General features: G+C 48.3%; 1 long non-coding RNA gene across 1 annotated transcript in view; it reads left to right on the top strand.

Moving 5' to 3' along the window:
- Nucleotides 1-17,637, top strand: part of LOC117312783 (uncharacterized) — a 199,418-nt gene extending 181,781 nt beyond the window's left edge. The window contains exon 4 of the long non-coding RNA XR_012332618.1: nt 17,566-17,637. This is a non-coding gene — a long non-coding RNA (uncharacterized lncRNA). The remainder of the gene's footprint in view (nt 1-17,565) is intronic.
- The last annotated feature ends 1,019 nt before the right edge of the window (nt 17,638-18,656 follow it).

Below are 18,656 nucleotides of genomic sequence, written 5' to 3'. Positions count from 1 at the left end.
CCTGGTGCCATGGAGGCCTGAGTGTCTGGACCTCACTCCCCTAACTGGCATTTCTTTGTTTCTGCTGCAGTGGATGGTTCTGGCCATGATGCTGATGAGGGAAATTACTTAAGGAGCAAGGCTTTGCCCCTCCATTCTGTCTAGCGTTCCTCAGTCTAGCGTCTCTACTTAGAAACAGTATCTCCCCAGATCTCCCAGTCCCTGAGCAGGAGCTGCCGCATTATCGCCTCTGGGAGACTAAGTGCTTCATGGATATTATCTCATTAAACCCCCCAACCTTTCCCTTAGGAGTCAAACCACGCCCTCCTCCTCCACCCCCAACTCACAATCCCTGCTTCGTTGGAACCAGCTTGTGAATAATAAATACTGTGATTTATTGCGAATCATTTGAAAGGAACTGTAAATGGACCCTCAACTTCTCTGCCCGTCTGAAAGACACCATCATGATGTGCGTACAGGAGAGATAATGGCTGTTCCGACACCCACTTACCTGGGGCGCCAATGATTTATGGTTATTGGTCAGGGGTTCCCGGGTGCCCTATACTCCTGTCAGACAGAGAAGTCCCAGAGTCCTTGTTCTTTCCCCGAATGTTGGTGTTTCATACCTTTCCACTCCCATCACTATCCCACCAACACGCAAGGCATCTAGAAATATTTGCTGCTCTGTAAACGTACCAATTTTCCTTGGGTTTTCAAAGCTTTAAATAAACTGTCCCTCTGTTAGAATGCACTCCCTTTAGACACTCTACATCGTGATCTGCTGCTCATCCCGGAGACCAGCTCAAATCTCATCTCTTCCATCAGACCTTCTCTGACTCCCAGAGGACGACTTGCTCTTTCCTCTTGTCTTCAACAGCCTCAGACAGAATTGCTACCATTTGTACCAGGCTCTAGCTACACACTGTTCATATATATATTATCATTTAATTCACACGACAGCTCTATGAGGTTGGTGATATTATTATAACTGATTTTACTGATAAGGAAAAACGAGGCTTGAGGAGGTTAGTAACTCTCTTGATGTTGTGTGGTAATCAAGTGGCGGAACCAGAATTCAGTGGTGGAGCTGGCTCGGACTCCAAAGCCTGGAATCTTTTACTCCATAAGCTGCCTCCATTTTTTTGATCACTTCTTGGTCTCTCTGTTAGGCTTGAGCTTCTTAAAGTAAGAGATTATGATCTTTTATACCTATATCCTAGTACCTAGCATAGTATCTGATATATGAGGTGCTTAATAAATGTTTGTAGAATGAATGGCTTAAAGAAAGAATGAATATATAACTTTGCTGCTTCAGAGAAATTTGTTGTATTTTTTAATTTGGGGAAATATTGCCAGGTTTCCCTTCTGGTGACAATGTTGGGAAAAAGGATCCCTGTGGGGAGAAAAGGATTATATCTCCAATTAGGCAAATCCAGGGGTCATTAAAATTAGGCTGGAACTTCCCTGGTGGCGCAGTGGTTAAGAATCTGCCTGCCAATGCAGGGGACACGGGTTTGAGCCCTGGTCGGGGAAGATCCCACATGCCGCGGAGCAACCAAGCCCGTGCGCCACAACTACTGAGCCTGCGCTCTAGAGCCCGTGAGCCACTACTACCGAGCCCGCGTGCCACAACTACTGAGCCCGCGTGCCTAGAACCCGCGCTCCACAACAAGAGAAGCCACCTCAATGAGAAGCCCACGCACCGCAACAAAGAGTAGCCCCCTCTCGCCGCAACTAGAGAAAGCCCATGCGCAGCAACAAAGACCCAACACAGCCAATAAATAAATAAAAAGAAAAAGGAAAAAAATTAGGCTATACACTAGAACTCATGAAAGCTTTTGAAGAGCTCTTCTTTCCGTTGGGCTTCCCCATAGAGTAATTGGGATATAGAGTTAGTCTCTGAATTCATTCACTTATTTATTCACTCATTCAAACATTGATAGAGCGTGCCCTGTGTGGCAGGCATTGTACTGAGCTCTGGGGCCACAGCAGCCAGCACAAACAGTCATGGTCCTTAAAGTGAACTTCTGTGGTTTGCCCACCTACCATCTCCTCTGCTAACAGAACCAGACTTTTCTCTTGGGAACACATCTTTCTGATGCTCAGACCATGTGTTTTAGGTTGGGCTAACTTTCATTTGTTGGCTTCAAGTTTGGGCACATGCTCAATCGTTGTCTTGCATCCTCTAGCCACAGTGATTGGTTTAGGGATGGGCATGTGACCCACTTTGGGCTAATGAGAGTCAGCAATAGGCCTCTGGAACTATTAGAAAAGTGGTACTTTCTTTTTGTTGGGGCTACTGGGAGAGAGTGAAATCAATACAAAGGAAGACAGAGCTGAGATTTTGAGAGAACAGGAGAGAGTAGATTGATGGCATAATTTCATGCCTCAGATACAACCGCATCTAAAGAGAGCAGAAACCTTGGACTGCCCATTTGGGTGAGCCAGTGTATTCCCCTTTTTTGCTTAAGCCATCTTAAGGTGGGTTTCTTTCACTTACTATGGAGTAGGTCCTAATAATTGTAACATTGCCTTCTGAAAGTGGGGTTTTATAAGTGAAATCCTAAAAAGTAGAACTGGCTGGATCGTAGTAGCATGCAGAGCACCAAGAATTCCTCTATTCTTGGCTGGAAAGTTGGAAATCCCAGTCATGTCTTACATAGCAGCTGGGTTGAACTGTCACATGTACTATCTTGAGACTCAAACTGTGTTTTAGAGATAGAAAAAAGAATTCTATTGGAGAGGATTGGCTACTTCATAAAGCCTTCAGTAGCATCCTGTAAGGATGAAGCAAGCTGAGTGGGAAGGAAACAGAGCCCACCCTGTCTCGATCAGCTGTCCAGGAGGGCAGAGAGGAGTGCGGTGGGTTGGAAAAGCTGAACTGTCTATCCCAAGCTAAACTTGGCATAAGTGAAGTGAGGGAGGCTAAAAAGACACAGGGAGAAAAGATTGGAACCTAGAGGTAGAATGATATTTCAGCACTCTACAATGTCTTCTTTCTTCCACAGCATAAAAAACTATCCTCTGAGATGCAGCCAGGAAGCAAAAGGAATTTTAGCCTTGCCTCTCTGCATCCCCATCCCAGTGTATCATTAGCAAGATGGATCGAACCGGAGGGCCTGCTACTAAGGGACTGGAACCTTCAGACAGTGGTCTAGATTCAGGGACCCATAATTCTGACTTTGCATTTGACTGGATGCAGATCACCCAAGAGCTTATTAAAGTTTTGGAAAATTGAAACGCCTGAAAAACACAAAGCCTGACGAATGATAACCTCCCAGGGCATTTCCAGCCCCATGAACTCTCTAGGAGGAAGTCAGCAGCCCTGAGAAGGGAAGCCACCCCGTGGCCCTCTAGCTGTGGCCACAGGGCCAATAGACAAGGCAGTTCAGGGAGAAGCAGAGGAGGCCAGGCTGGTCGGCCTCCATCGCAGGGCAAAGGCGTCCACTGTGCTGTTATCCCCGTCCACACATGCATTGGTGTGAATGCCACACCTTGTGACCACAGGATGTTGCTTTCCCCTCTCTCTGTTTCTAAGAGGGAGCTCTTCATTGTAGCTATCTTTGTCTTTCTTCACCACCATGTATCATACGTGTTGGGGGGCGGGGATTAAATATGTCATTTAACCATAAGTTTCTAGACAAAGGAAACATATCGGAATCACCTAGCGGGCTCATAAAAGCCCCAGTGGCTGAGCCCTATCCCCAGAGTTTCTGATTCAGGTGGTCTGGAGTTCCAAGGTGACGTGGATGCTGTCATTGTTTTGTTTTGTTTTTAATTCCTCAGGTAATTCTAATTTGCAGCCAGCACTGAGAAGCTGAGTTTTAGACCCTCTAACCTACAAGCATTTTATTGAATGCATACTGTATGGCCAGTCCCTGAGCTAGGTCCCTGTACATGTGAATTCATATGTATATGTGTATATGTCTATGAATAAGCCAAAGTCCCTGCTCCTGAGACAATTTTCACCTAATAGAGGAGAAATCATGTAAACTGATAAATTTCATATATAGTAATGTCTCCTCTGATAGAGGTAGCCCACGGCTCAAAAGAGGAGAGTGGCAAACTCACTGGAGAAGTCAGACAGGATTCCAGAAGGAGGAAATTCTTGATCTAAGCCTTAAAGGACGAGTAGGACTTTCCAGGGGGCATTTCAGACAAAGGGAACAGCATGTGCAAAGGCACTGGGGGCATAGAACAGAAGCACAAAACTGCACAGTCAGGACCTTCCAAGAAGGTTGATGTGGCTGAAGTATCAGAAATGAGGTGGCAGGGATGGAATCTGAACCTGGAGAGGCAGCCTGAGATGCTCCCTATCTCACGGGGAAAAGCCTGAAGAGTTAAAATCATTTAAATAGTGTTTAGATGGCAAGGTTGGTCAGAATCGCAGTGCCCAGTGGAGAGTGGCTACTCGTGGGGAGAGTGAGGTACAAACAGAAATCTCCAGCAGAAGATGGAGAACCAGTGGCTGAGGTTCCCAGGGGGTTCCACACACACTTTCAGGGGTTCCTTGTCTTCGAAAGGAGAGCTCTACATCCATGTATACATCTACGCGCAGACACACCTGGGCTGAGTGCCGCTGGCTCAACGTTCCCGAGCAGTAAACAGCCACCGTCTGTCCCCTCTCAAGCTCGGAGGCTTCCTCCTCAGCCTGTGGGCCTGACTGTCAGAGGAGGCTGGTGGAGGCCGCCCTGGGCTTGCAGCCGGGGAGCCGACGTGCCAGCACACAGCTGCTGACTTTCTTCCCCCCTCACGTTAAGCTGGGAACATTTTGCACTTTTCTTCTCCAGCTCTTTCAGAGCAAGTCATTTTCCTCCTCTGGAAGGTTGCCCATTGTTCTTTTGACATTAAAGATAGGTCTTCACTGTTTTCTTTTAAGTCAGCAATTGGTGAAGTTAAGCTGTATTATGCGGACTTGTCAGAAGGGTACAACATTATACAAAGGAATGACGGGAAACAAAAATTGCTCTCGCCAACCTTTCCGACATCTCCCGCACACAGATTTCAAACCACTTTCTGCCCTCTTGTGTGCCTAGCGTAGCCTGGAATCTGGGGTGATTGAAGGGAACGATGGGGTTTGTGCTTCTTCCGGCTGCCAGGGAAGCAGCGTGCTGCTGGGGACCGCTCAGTGGACAGGGGGCCCGAAGAGGACTGAGTGGGGCTGGCGAGCAGGGAGGCTGATGAGGGAAACCTCTGTCCCCTCGTTTCGCTTGGGAATATGGTTACTTCAGGCCCTCAGAGTTGTGGGATGGCGGGTTAATTTTAAGGAGCTAGTGGTCTTCCGTTTGCCGTGCTGAATTCAGAGTTCATTTCCCAGTGACTTTTACACAGGATCGCACGGTCACTGTCCCCACTGGAATGTGGTCCCTCCCTAATTTCGGGCAGAAGCTGTGGTCACTCGACCTCCTGGAATAAGTTTCCTCACACATTTCTTCCCTCATTACTTGGGCTGTGGGCCCTGGTCTCCACTCTGTCACTGACTAAACGTGTGACCCTGGGCAAATTGCTTAATATCCCCGTGCCTCAGTTTCCTCACCTGCAAAATGGGAGTAAGAATCAGTTACCATCTAGCGTTGTTGTATGGGTTAAATGATACAATGCATGTACCTAGCATGGTGCCTGGCAGTCTGAGTCCTCAATAAATGTTTGGTGCGTGATACTGTTTTCATCATATTAGTCCACAGACATTGACTAAGTGCCACGGGCACGGTTCTGGGTGGGCCCTGGAAAACGGAAGTTGAAGGCAACAAGACGTTGCTTGCATTCCGGTGGGAGAGGAGAACAGGCAGTGATGGTTCAGGATCGGTGGTCAGTGCTGGGAGAGAGGTAAGCAGCAGCTGCTGTGGCAGGTGAGAGAGGGGCGCCCACCTAAAGCCCGCGGGCAGAGGGGGCTTCTGGAGGAGGTGCCTCCTGAGGGAGACTTGAAGGATAAACGTAGAGAAGGAGATAGTCTCCCTACCAGAGGGACGAGCAGTGCAAAGATAGCAAAATACCTGGAAGCTTTCCCAGCACCGTGCTCAAGCCTAAGTGCCCGGAGCGTAGATAGCGCTGTTTGGTGGGCAGCTGGGGGAGACGTGGCTGGAAAGGAAAGCCTGGACCCACAGGAAGTGCTTTGGAAGGGAGATAAAAGGCTTGGGTTTTGTGCTGACGGTCAGAGGGAAATACTTAATGGGTTTTAGTAGGGAAGTAGCATGGCCTGATTGATAGGCTCTGGGTGGAGCGTGGGTTGGGTGGATGAGAGTCTGGTCAGGAAGGCACCAGAGTAACGCAGCAGGGCCCCGAAGAGAGGAAGAAGTGGGCCGGTGGCCATGCAGCGGGAGAGCTGGCGTGCTTCTCAGATTTAGAAGCTCGAATCTCTACACCTTGGCAATCTCAGGACACAGGAGGAGTTGGGGACTGTATCCCCCCCCTACGCACCACCAGTTTCATGCCTTCAGTGACCCACGAAGAGCCCTTCGCGGAGGTGAAGATGGCGTGTTCCCTTACGGGCGTGCCGCCATGTTTGAGGTGGGCCGGCCGGGTGGACAAGATCCAGAGGCATTTGGGCCTCCAGCACTGGGGCTCTAGGGGAGGTCTGGGCAGGGATGTGCGCCATCCACACAGAGGCAGTAACTGAGGCCACGGGGTGGGTGAGGTCACCCAGGGCAAAGAAAATGGCCAAAGAAGATGGTTGAGTGCAGAGTTCCGGGAACAGCCAGGTGAAACGGAGAGAAGGAGGCGCAGAAGTCCGCGAGAGGCCAAGAAGGAGAGGCCAGAGTGACGGGAGGAAACCCATGAGCGAAGGGAGGCTGTGGGGAGAGTTTCGCGAAGGAGGAGTGGTCGTGATGCGGGCTGCCCCTGACAGGTGGATGGAGGTGAGCGCCTCCGAGTGGCCCCTGGGTTTACAGTGAAGGGAGGCTGTCGGCCACGGGGGCAAGGACAGCGGCAGTTGTGGTGAGGACAGAAGTTGAGGGTGGAGGCTGACTCTGACAGGGAGGCAGCGTTGGGAGTACTGGGAGCGCCTGAGTGCGTGTGTAAACACAGCCACGGGCGCTGCCCACACCTGCTGAGCCCGAATCTTCAGGGTGGGGCCTGAGAACCTCGTCTGAAAAAGCTCCCTTCGTGATTCTGCGGAGAGAATTCCTAATAGCTGGAGGCACGTACGCTGGGCTGAGCGTCCGGAGCCATGTGTCTAAATCCAGCGGCCGCCCACGTGTGCGGGAGACCGGGCAGTGGGATCTGGATTTGACGGTGGATCTGCCCCTCGCCATCTGTGTGACTGGGTCTGCTTCTGTTGCAGCCTTCTCATCTGGAAGACAGCGAGCTAATCACCACCTCAGGGTTACTGTGGGGTCCTGGTGAGAAGACGCCCCGAATGTGTTTGTCTTGTTCAAAGCCCTCATCGTTGCGAATGTTAATGTTGCTGTTAGCTGCATGACCTTCGGCATATTTCCCAACCTTTTTGGACTCTTATTTCCTCCTTTGTAAAGCACGAGTAGTAGTTTCTTAGTCAGCAGGTGTTGAAGGACCGGTGTGATTGTACCTAGAGAATTCCAGGTAGGCGCTCAGCAAATATTCATTTTGTGCCTTATTTCATGCAGGACGTTGCACTCAGAGGAGGCCACTGGTTAGGAGGGCTGTCTTCAGGGGCAGCACAAGTCTCCCCTCTGCTCCCTCAGGCACTCACGGGGTTTGTGATTATGGAGGGTCCTGAGATTTCTGCAGTCATCCCCTCCCCAAGCGGCCTCAAAGTGGGACCGGTGGTTCTGGTCTCAGTGGCAGCAGTGGTCAGCGCTGGGAGATCTGGAGGCCCGTCACCAACTAGCAGCCATCCCAGTCTTAGCCCTCCAAAGGACTGGGGGTGCTGGTACCGCTTTCAGAATACAGGGTAACCTCTGGTTTCATGAGAGACAGATCGTCCAGGGACAGGGTCCTCTGCATGTCCCTCGGGACGTCAGGAGGAGAGGCTGAGAGTTGAGATGTTCACACTGGCAGGAAAGAATCGGTCAGATGCCCAAGATCTGCCTCCTGGCTTTTGCCCAGCCGGGGCCTCAGAGCCACGGGGAAGGTGGACAGCTTTGCAGCTCCCCCCAGCCAGGCCCATCTGGGGGAGACGAAGCGGGCAGAGGGAGGGATGGACAGCAGGATGATGCAGGGCCTGCCTTCTGCTGCGCTGACTACACAGTCACCTGGCCACCATTCCTGTCCATATCACGCTGTTCTGTTTAGGGCTGAAGTCGGCGGGATGGGCCCCTTTGGAATCTGAGTCACGGATGAGGAACTGTGACAATGGGCAGTATCCGCTCAGCTCTTTACAGTTTACAGAGCACTTTCCCTCCGGTTGGATCATTCGATTCTGAGAGCCACACAGGGCAGGAAGCCCAGCAGGGATGACCATCCCCACTATACAGAGAGGAAAACAGCAGCTTTGAGAGACCTATCTGCACCTGTGTGTCAGGGTCTGGATTCTAGTCTAAGAACATCTGGCTTCAAAGCCAGTGCTTTCCACTAGCCCAGGAGTTGCTTTACACATGGTAGCCCTGGACTGAGACACGGAGAGCTGGCTCCTTCTCACGACATGGCCGCAGCTTTGCTCTGTGGCCTGAGACAAGTCACTTATCTGCTCTGGGCTTGAGTCAGCGACTCTGACAAACACAGAGCTTGGAGTGAAAAGCCCAGATGATCCCTTCCAACTGGACCAACTGGCTGTCTTAGTGCTGGATGTGCTCCAAGCCACCAGGTGTGCCGGGGTTAACCTTGGAAGGGTTAGTTACAGCCCTGGACCCTAGCCTCTACCCAGCATCCTAGGGAAATATATGTAGCCAGAGAGCCCTTTACTCCTCCTGGAAAGCCATGATGAACCATCCTTGAAAAGCCTGATTTAGGTGGGAAATCCACAGACATCAGTGCTCACCAGCAGGGCAGCGCCATCCTCGTCCCCAGTTCCCTGCTTCTGGGCCCAGCTACTTCCCTATAGGCATTACTCCCTGGGCCCTCTCTGCCCCTCCTGGATCCTTCTTCTGTAGCATCTACTGAAGGTTTTAGGCTGAATAGATCGCCCTTGTTCCTTTGATTTGCTGTGAGTCCCCCAGGGACTGTACCAAAGTGGGAACACAGTACCATCTGTGGAATGAATCGGAAGCAGAATTCTTCATCTCCCTGTGGCTTTTATGTCCACCAGGGCTCTGCTGAGTGGGGTCTTCACTTCCTAGAGGGACCAGTTCTTTTCCTCCTGGGCATCATTTTTCCTTTGAGAGACTGACTTTGGTTTCTGCAGTTTACAATCACAGAAAATCCAAAAGAATTTTCTTTTTCCTTTTTTTTAAGAGAAGAACAAACCCCTTCTCTCCTAGAGGTCAACTATGTCAGGCTCTTGACCGAGTGGATAGACAGAGCAGGGCTCAGCCTGACTTCCTCTGCGCTCAGGGAGAGCACGTCTGACCTTCTGGGGGCCCGGGCGGCCTTCCCGGCTCTGCCAAAAGCAGAAGGAAAACCGGGCTTTCCCCAGGGTCTGTACATCGGGCTTGAGACCACTTCTTTTAGTTTCTTTTGGTTCCTTTGAGCTTTTAGCTCAAAATACAGATTAAGGAGAGGGGCCTAAGGAACAAGGTCTCTCTAGCTGCCACATGGACTGCTCGAATTAGGCCACTGCTCTCAGTTTTATTTGGTGATCCCAGCTGGATCTCCAAGTTATACCTGGAATTTGTGCACTCCATGTATTACAGTCTTTCAGAGAAATCCTATAATTATTTTTTAAGTGACAGAGTTTTAAGGAATAGCTAAATAACTGGGGCTAAATTTAGAGCGCTGTCTCTGTACAGTGGAACAAGGCAGGCATCAGAGATACCGTCAGTGGCTGGTAGGAGAATTTTATCACTATCCGAAAGGTGGCAGCAAAAATTACCTCAATTAACCCAACAAGAAGCCCGTCCTCCTCTGCCAGTGGCCCGGGAGCCCTGGCACACACCTTTTCCCTCCTCCGCCGGGATCCCAGGCCTTCCTCTCCAGCTGTCCCCGGCTCCATCTGCTGCTGCCGTCTGGGGCTGACGCCCAGGCCCCAGTCACCTCCTGCTTCCTCTCTGAGAGCCTCCAGCCTGGCATTCCAGAAGGAGCAGGGTCAGGAGTTCACGCCTCCAAGAAATCTCAGCACAGATCAGTGCTTCACAGCGAGGCCAGAGGAAAAGCAAGGGCCTGCTTTCCCCCCTGTGCAAACTCTATGGAAAACGAGATTTCCCACCAACCCCAAATGGAAGATCCCAGGAGAAACTGGGTACATACCTCCTCTGTCTGTTCGTCCACGCTTTTATTTTTGAGAATCCGTTCTGTGCTGGATGTTCGTGAATGACTTTAGTTGCATGAATAGATTGATTAAATATTTCTTTAGCTTTTACTATGGGTTACATCCCCTACTAGGTTCTGGGTTTCCAGCTGTGAACAGAGCAGCCTGCCCCGCCTTCACGTAGCTCACGTTCTAATGGGGGTAAGACAATAAACAGGGCGTGTGCTTGGGTAGATGGTGGTAAGTGCTACGGAGAGAGATAAAGCGGGATAAAAGAGGTACGGAGGGACAGGGGGCTGCGACAGCTTTAGACAGGGCAGCCAGAGACGACCTCGCTGAGAAAGGCGTGTGTGGGCAGGCACCTGAGGGAGGAGAGGGAGCAGCCCTGATGCTAAAACACCCTGCGGTAGGAAATGTTAAGAGGGCTTTTGGAGACATGGAAGGAATCTGACGGGTCAGGAGGTACTGGAGAAGAGAAACGTCTCCCTTCTCAGAAAAATATTTACTATTAAAGTCGTAGTCGTTTAGGCCAGGGATCAGCAGGCGAGGTGGTTTTTTACAGCCTGTGAGCTGGGAATGGTTTTTATGTTTTTAAGTGGTTGGGAAAAAAATCCAAAGAAGAACATTTTGTGACACATTGAAAACCATATGAAATTCAAATTCTGGAGTCCATAAATCACGTTTTATTGGAACATAGCCATGTCTATTCACGTATGTACTGTCTGTGGCTGCTTTTGCATACAGTGGCAGGGCTGAATAGTTGTGACAAAGAGTGTATGGCCCAGCAAGTCCAAAATATTGTCTGCCTGGACATTCACCAAGTTCTGGTTTAGGCAGTACGGGAGAGTGGTTAAACCCTGGCTGTGGTGTCAGGAGCCCCTGATTCCAGGCTTGCGGTCACCACTGGGTTGTTGTGTAACTTTGGGCACTTGGAAACTATTTTTTCGTTTCTAAAATGGGGACAAAATTACCACCCTCTTGGTATAGTTGTGAGAATTAAATGAAATAAAGAATATGAAGTCTACAGCAAGTTTTGAATATTAATAGCCCTTATAATGATTACATAGTAAAATGTGAAGGTAGGATAGAAGGATATTATAGACTGAATGTTTGTGTCCCCCCAAATTCATATGCTGAAGCCCTAGCCACCGCAGCCCTCCAGTGTGATGGTATTTATAGGTGGGCCCTTTGGGAGGTAATTAGGGTTAAATGAGGTGGTGAGGATGGGGCCCTCATGGTGGGATTAGTGCCCTTCTAAGAAGAGATCCCAGAGAACTTGATCTCTCCTCACCATGTTTGGACACAGCAAAAAGGCAAGCCAGGAAGAGGGTTCTCACCAGAGCCCGACCATGCAGGCACCTTGATCTTGGATTTCCCAGCCTCCAGAACTGTGAGGATTAAATATCTGCTGCTTAAGCCTCCCAGTCTGTTGCATTCTTTTATGGTAGCCTAAGCAGACTAAGACAAGGGAGGAGCAGCGTCTTTACCTGGGGAGCCACAGAAGTGGTCACTGAAATCACTTTTCAAGGGGGAATCCAATTTTCCCAGGAAAGGAAGGTGGGAAAAGGCCTTCTTGTCAGAGGAACTTTATATGCAAAGGCACTGATGGTAATGAACAAGGCAGGGTGTTTGGGGAACAGAGAAAATTTCTGGCACTGAGCACAGACCTGTGATGGAGGTTGGAGAAAAGGGTAGGATCTGGGGGAGCTGAGGCTGGAGAAGCACATGTGTAAGGGACCTTACGTCCCATCGTTGGGGTGGCAGATTTGTTAGGTTTTGCCCATTTGATTTTTGAAGTATTCCTCTCTCCACCCCTGAAGTCATCTTGGAATAGGGGTGAAAAGCCAGCTAACAGGAATCCCTTCTTGTTCTTTCATGGCCACAGGTCAATGGATAGTTCCTCAGCTCCTTCTCTGTGGCTGGCAGTCTGCTAATCTTGGGGTTAATCAGTGGTGAATAAGAAAGACAGCTCCTGACATCAGGGAGTAAGGAGGGTTCTGAGAAATAAGGATTTTTTTTTTAAAAGAAGAGGAAAGTATACAAAGTGCTAAGAAAAAGGTATAACCAGGTGTAACATGTTCAGTTAAGATTTTTCCCCTAAGGACACTGGAAAGTTTTTGAAGGGCTTTAAACATGGTGGTGATGTTATCAGACTTGAGTTTTTAAAAGATGACTCCGCTCCTGTGGCCTGGAGGGAGCTCACATAGAAGAGGCTGTTGTATCTGCGGAAGAAATAGTGGAAGTTTAGGCCAAACAGTGGAAGTGACCATGGAAATGAGGGAGTGGCCCCAATGAGAGCAAACGGAAGGAAGAATTCATTGGGCTTGGTGACTGGGTGTAAGCACGAGGGAAATGGAGGCCACGTGGATGATGAGCAGAGATGTTGCTACTGCATGGATGGTGATGTCATCTACTGAGATGGGGAACAGGAGAGGATACAGAGTTCGGGGTGAGGATACAGTGGTCATCAGAAAGTCAGTATCAAGGATGTTGAGTTGGAGATACCTATGGGATAATCCAAGTAAGGGTGGGGGCTATCTTGAGGTATTTGTCTATCTGGTTCTGACGTTCCTGAGAGACACGGGGGCTGGAGCTAGAAATCAGGGAGTCATTAATAAATGGATGGTAACTTACACACCGTAGTGGCTGAGATCCCTGAGAGATCTGTTTGCCCCTGTGCTGCCCCCCAGCGGGCGGGGTCGCACCTAGCCTCAGGATTAAATCCCGTGTAATATGCTGCCTTTTGAAAACAAATACACACACACAAACAGGCAAATGCTTCAATTCCTGATGACTCAAGTGGCATGTGCCTGGCCCTGATTGTGCAGACAGTTTTGCAGGAAGTTGCCAACACAGTGAACCATCTGAAGCCTCTAATGAAGCAATTATAGTATGTGGAATGAACAATCCACCAACTGTAAACTCAGTAGTGAGAACTTTATAGGGATCGAGGGTAAATAACGGGCTCCCTGCGGTTACGTCAGAGTAACCTGATCTCTCGTTGGAGATGAAATGTACATAATATGGGAACCTCTCCGGCCCCTCCCACAACACAACATGCAGAAAGAAAAAAGTTCCTGTAAAATACTACCCCCACCCTCCAATCAGTGCTGTTCTAGCTCCACATTTTGGGAAGTTATGGTTAAAAAAGACCTCTTTACCCTGGTGGGATCTCTACAGGTAATACATTTCAATGCTCTGCCCTTCCTGTTGGATTCTTGAATCTAAAACAGTGGTGCTAAGAGAGATGTCCCATCTCTGGCAACCATTGTAGTATTATTATTTCCATTGCTCTATGGCAGCTCTGAATATGTATTACCTCTAATTCTCACAAGCCTGCAGAATAGATATTATTAAGATATTAATTTATAATGAGGAAGGAGACAGGAAGTTTCAATCATCTGTCCTAGGTTGCAGAGCTCAGCTGTGGGAGAGCTGGATCAACCAGCTGGTCTGTCTGAGACCAGAGAGCTTCCTCTTCCCCACGAACTGCCACCTTCCAGTCTGCGTCTGAACACCTTGGGTCACCTCCCCGCTGTTCAGCCCCTCCTCTTGATCGCTGGTGTTAGAAGATTATTATTGAACTCTCCGCCACCGTCCTAGGTTTACCTCTTAAAACACTCAAGTGAGTGACTTAGGATGTTTGGAGAGAGTCGTCATGCCCTTCCTCCCCTCAGGAGTAAACACCTCCAGCATCTTCTGCCGTGTCCCACGTGGCTCGGAGGGGCGGCCACTACTGTCCGCCTCCCTGACAGCCATTCCCGCCCTTCCCCCGACTTCCTTGCCAGAAGCTCACCTCCCACGGCAGAAGCTGAGAGGGCCAGAAACTCACTCCCCCAAGAAGGAAACACTGAGGGTGGGTTTTGGAGCTAGGGAATAAGGGAATTGGAGAGGCAGAGGGGTAAGTGTGGCAGAAAGGAAACACCTGGATTCCTATCCTGACTTCCATTAGCTGCAGGCAAATTATTTCAACTACCTGAGGCCTCAGTTTCTTCAGCTCTAAAATGGGGATGACCATGCCTATCAGAGGGTTGTTTTGAAAACAGAATTGGGTCAAGCATATGGGCGCTCAGCATAGAGCAGGACACAGAGAAGTTACACAGTAAGTGGATGTCACTACTTTATGACTATTACTGAAGATGGGGCCGCTGTTCCTCACTGAGTTTTACTTTATGCAGTGTAAGACATGGGGTTTACACGTGAATGAGGCAAAGGGGCATTAGCATCTTAATGTTCGTGAATGTATTATATAATGCTGCCCCTCCCCCAGAAAAAAGCCAAGGATATAGGGTTAACTTTTTTTAAGCACATTTCCATAGGGTGAGTGTGATGAGTAACGCGTATGAAGTTTTGGGAAAATCTGCTTTAATGAAGCATCAAAGTTGGGATTCTTCAGATACGAATGGTTGGGTACTCCTTAAAGCGGGGGTTCTTGTGCATGTGTAGAATCATCTGGGTGGTGTGATGAAAATGCAGTTGTATCAGATATCTCAACATTCCCAAGACAGGCCTTGTTCTTTCATGGCGGTGCACGTAACATTCTCTCTAGCGCACCCAGCCCTCCTTGAGGTGAGAAACTTCAGCTCAAATGTGGCTTTAACACAACGGCTTCTGTGATTCCCGTATTATTGGAACTCATTGAATTTTAAATGCCTGAAACCAAGAGCAAACTAGCTTAGCCAAAAAGATTTATTGGCCAAAGTAGCTGAAAGTTCCAGGGATCTTTTAGCTAATGTGCCATGAGGGATCATATATGAATGTATGTATATATCCCTCTCTCTCTCCCTCTCTTTCTAGAATTCTTTGTATATCTATTATATCGTCTACTACATTATGTTGTTTATGTGTCTGACACCCTCCCCACCTCCTATCCAAGACAGTGAATTTCCTGAGTTCAGAAAAAAATGTCATCTCTTCCTTGGTGTCCCCAGGACCCAACCCAGGGCTTGGCCCCTTCATGGGAACTCAGTAATTATGGAGTTAATAACCGAATTAAAGAGGATGTCTAAGAGAAGACAGGGCCAGAGTGAAGAAGTAAGCTTCATTTCTTCTGCCTTTGGAGGATCAAACATCAAATAGTATGGAGTGTATTGACCTAGAACCTCCCAGGAGAGGCCAAAAATTGTTGAATTCTAATTCTTCCTAGAATTCCCTTTAACAAATGTAACCAAACACCTGGGAACAGGAGACCTGCCACCGCATCAATCCATTTGATTTCAAGATAGAAACCCTAGACAGTTTCCCTTGCCTGCAATTATCCAGGCGGAGCACAGACAAGTTAATATCAACACTCATCTTGATGCCTACACTATCCCCAGAACCCAGAGAAAGGCATTCTTCCCTCTAATCCTCTGTGGCAGGACAGATGGCATTTACAACCCAATCTAGCACCTGGGAAATGTTTTTCACGCTACCAATTAAGACGCATTTCCACCACCGTGTCCATCACTTGCACCTGTAGGAGCTTCGCCACGAGCATATTCCATCAGATCGCTCCCTTTGTCCATCGGGGCCTTTTGCCACAGATTCAAAAAGTGTTGCAAAGGAAGAAAGTGAGAGTTGCATCTGAGCTAGAAACTTCCTGGTCCACTCACGGAGGCCCCAGCAAATTCTTTTATTTTTTTATCCAACTGACAATTACTATGAACCTACTATGTACCAGTAGACATGAGAGGAAAATAAAAGGTCTAATTAGACTCTACCCTTGAGGAACTCATACTCCAATGGGATAGATTAGTAAATCTAATTAAAATTCATTGTGAAAACACTTTAAGTAGATATGCTTTGAGATACTGATGAGCATAGAGAAGGAAAAGGCTCACTAATTTTGAGGAAGGGCCAAATTATAGCCTCTGTTATACAGAGGCCATGGGTATTAGTCCATATTTATATACATGTAGTAACTGACATTTTTATAGTACAGTGTGGTTTTCAGAGCATTTTCGCATATTTATTTCATTTGATTCCCCTTCTTCCTTTATGTAGAAATTAGTCTTCCCTGTTTTCAGCTTAAGAAATTATGGCCTGGAGAGGCTAAAAGATTTGTTCAAAATGACCAAAAAAACAAAAAAGCAGAACTCAGAACTAGGTTTTTTGATTTAAGAGTTTATTTGGAACATATTCCGAGTTGCACAGGGTTCTCAACTGTGAACAAAAGTTAGAAAACAACAAAAACAAAACAAAAAGCCCCCCAAACCCAAAAGCCAGGAATAGCATTACCCAACTAGGCCCAGCACTGGCCTGGTGAAGGCACCAGTGTAGCCTTCCTTGGGCATTAAATACCACAGCTCGCAAACCTGAAACCGCCTGCATGCCTGTGAGGTCTCTTGGACTGCTGCTCCGGATGCTTCTAGAAACTCAGTGTTGTTGTCCTGCCTGTTGACAGGTGGGTTCTTGATGATGCCTGCTTCTTGGGTCCTTAACTTCTGGTGGAGTCTGAAGTTAGTGCACCAAAGGGCAGAGTCTCCATCAGGTCCTCTAAACGCAAGGAGGGCCTGGGAGGCAAGTGCCTGGCATTTTTCGTCTCTTTTGTGGGAGTTGGACTCAATTTTACAAGTCTGGCAATTCCCAAGTAGGAGAAGGCGGTTAAGAAGCCAACACTTAGCAACACTTTATATTTCCTTCACCAGTACCTCTCAGTAGTGCTGGTTTCCTTCTTTAAAAATTATAAAATAATAATAAATTCTGTCTGACTCAGTTTCTAACTCCCAGAAGCCCTTTTGAACCCAGCATGAACAAGCAAAACCGCACCTAATCACCTCCTTCACCGGGCGGCTTGACCACGGCCTCACCATCACAATCATGCCAGGAACAGCTCACTTAATTATTGATCAAACCCATTCATTTAGGTGTGTGGTTAAACGCTCTTCCCTGGACCACTGGCCAAGCCAGCTCTCAAGTTTAATCACCGAGAGCCAGTGACTTTCACTTCTGACCACTGATTGGGAAAGAGGGGAAAAGGTCCTTACTAATCTGTGAAATGCAGAATGTCTTCCTCTGCTAACAGGAAGCAGAGCTGGCTTCTCTGCGAAAAGGGGCCAGGTCTCAGGGCTGTAGCTCTTTTAGATCAGTGATGATTCTCGAAGTGTGAGCTGCTGGGCCAAAGGAGCAACACCTGGAAACTTGTTAGATATGGAAATTCTTGGGCCCCAGCCTGGAACTGCTGATGGAGAAATTCTGGAGGGGGGTGTGGCCATCTGTATTTTAACAAGCCTTCCAGGTGATGGTGAAGCATGCTAAGGCTTGAGAACCATGGCCGTAGATCTAGGAGCTGCTTCTGACATGGGCGGCGAGCTTCATGGACTCAACCGTCTTTCATTTTTCCTTAGTGGACCTGAATGGGACCTGAAGGAGCTTCATTTAAAGCAGTGAGTAAGCCTCTCCCAGATCATCTTCCAGGTAAGTCTGCTCTTAAAAAAAATCAGCCTCAGAGAAACCTGGGACGGCTGGGCACTTACTTCAACCAAGCAATTAAAGACTAAACCTCACACGATTTCATATCCATTGTCTCATTCTGCCACATGACAGCCCTGGAAGGGAAGTTATTTTCAAGGTGAGGAAATAGGCTCAGGAAAGTTGGTTTAATTGCCCAAGATCACATATCTAGGGGGGCTGAGCTGGCGGCCTCTAAACTATGCCAGGGCTATGGGAGTGACTGGGGACAGTCCGGGAGAATTCTCCCACCACCAGTGTGTAATGGTTATATCACAAATACCTCAACTAATCATCTCCCTCTGCTAAGGAAATGTGTCTCTTTGATTTGGTGAAATGCTCAAGAATCGTTCTTTCTTGAGCTTATCTTTATAAATACAGTTTCATACAAATCTCCCATTATCTCTGTGGCTTTGTAACAAAAATGATCCAACAGATGAGCGTGCAAGCTAGGCAGTCCATCCTAGGAGAGAGAGGCACAAAGTATGAAAGGGGATCAAGCGGCTACCAAACCCAGCTTTGTCAGGTTTAGATGCAAATAGAACCATTAACCTTCATGTGTTCTTGTGAAACGAGAGGCTATTTTGCAGATACTCCTAAGCCTTCTCTTTACTTTTATCCCAAAGTTTCTGATCCCATCTCATTTTTGCTCCTTTCCTAACCTAGCCTGCATCCCACGGGCATTCAACCCCCTCATTTCCATCTCCAACCCCAGACATACACACTCCTCTCCTACCTGGGATAAATTCACTGTTCTTTTCCCTGTGTTCCTGCTCCAGAACCACTGATTGCTCCTGAACTATTGATGACTCCCAAATGAAAGTGCTTTGCCACGCTCTGGGTTAGCTTCATTTCACATCTATGCCGTCACCTGCAGCAGAACTCACACTCCTCCCTGCCAAGGCTTCCACTGTCCTTCCTCCTCCTTCCTTGCTCTGTTCTAAAGCTTTGTGCCTTTCCTCTGGCCTCCACTCTCTCCAGATCCCAC

Source organism: Tursiops truncatus, chromosome 6, assembly GCF_011762595.2.
Source record: "Tursiops truncatus isolate mTurTru1 chromosome 6, mTurTru1.mat.Y, whole genome shotgun sequence".
Classification (NCBI taxonomy): Eukaryota; Metazoa; Chordata; class Mammalia; order Artiodactyla; family Delphinidae; genus Tursiops; species Tursiops truncatus.
Note: the sequence above shows the minus strand (reverse complement) of the source record. Positions and strands in the feature narration are given on the sequence as shown.